Below are 1133 nucleotides of genomic sequence, written 5' to 3'. Positions count from 1 at the left end.
AGGGGGGTTGGACTAGATGATCTCCTGAGGTCCCTTCCAACCCCTTCAATTCTGTGATATGACAGAAACATCTTATATTTGTGACTCATCTTCCAGTGGCGAGTCTGATGACCACTTGAGCAAGCGACTTCACACATACACACATACAAACACCCCCCCACACACAGAGAACGTATGGAATCTGGCACTGTCTTAACACAGCAGTCTGCAAACCAAAGCCCTGCAATACCTCACATATGTGCTATGACAGAGCTGCAATCTAATGAGATTTCTCAGTTCACCAAGGCACAGCAGAAAGGAGGATCTCACAGCTCTAATTCATAGTTGAACCAAAAGAAGTTGTATACCAGGACATCATTTTCCATGCACACAGAAAAAGGGAAGTGTTAACACATACACATCACTGCGATTGCTATGAGGCTTATACACCTGGCAGTAAACTAAAGCATATATAGACTAGAATAATTTCATTCTGGCATGAAATGTTCCATCTCCAAAACAAGAAGTTTCTTATGGCAGCACCAGTAGAACTACTGCTTTAATTATTAGCCACTCTTGCTTGCCTGCCCCCCCTTCTCATCAGGACCATATAAGCAAGCCCTGTTTAATCACTTCAAGCAAGATCCACAGGTAGATTTACCTTAATAAGGACTGGAGAAAAGCTCTAATTTTTCTAGGAAATATTTCAAAACTAAATCAAAATTTACCCACATTTCCTGGGGAGGACAAAATAAGATTCCCAGTAATCAAAAGAAATAAAGAGCTTAGTACATTAAAATAAATAAATAAATAAATTCTATAGTGTTAAATAGTAACAGAAACGAGGGCTACTGTCTGAGCCCTCATTCTTACCTACAAAAATGAACAAAGGAAAAATAAATTTAAAGAGGCACCACGGCATAAATACGCAACTACTTCTGCTTTCTGTGAGAAAAGTTTTGCTTCAGTGTTTCCTCACAGTTAGCAATTAAAATGATTTTTGGATAATCAACATGTCTTGTTCTCCTTGGAATTTCTAATCATGACTTCTACAGAATTAAATCACAGGGACTGTTAGAAATGTATCCAGAACTCTGAATGAATAAAATTTTAATTCCAGGAGTGTATTAATGTTGCAAATTAATTTGACACTC

Source organism: Antrostomus carolinensis, unplaced genomic scaffold (assembly GCF_000700745.2).
Source record: "Antrostomus carolinensis isolate BGI_N321 unplaced genomic scaffold, ASM70074v2 scaffold16265, whole genome shotgun sequence".
Lineage (NCBI taxonomy): Eukaryota > Metazoa > Chordata > Aves > Caprimulgiformes > Caprimulgidae > Antrostomus > Antrostomus carolinensis.
Note: the sequence above shows the minus strand (reverse complement) of the source record.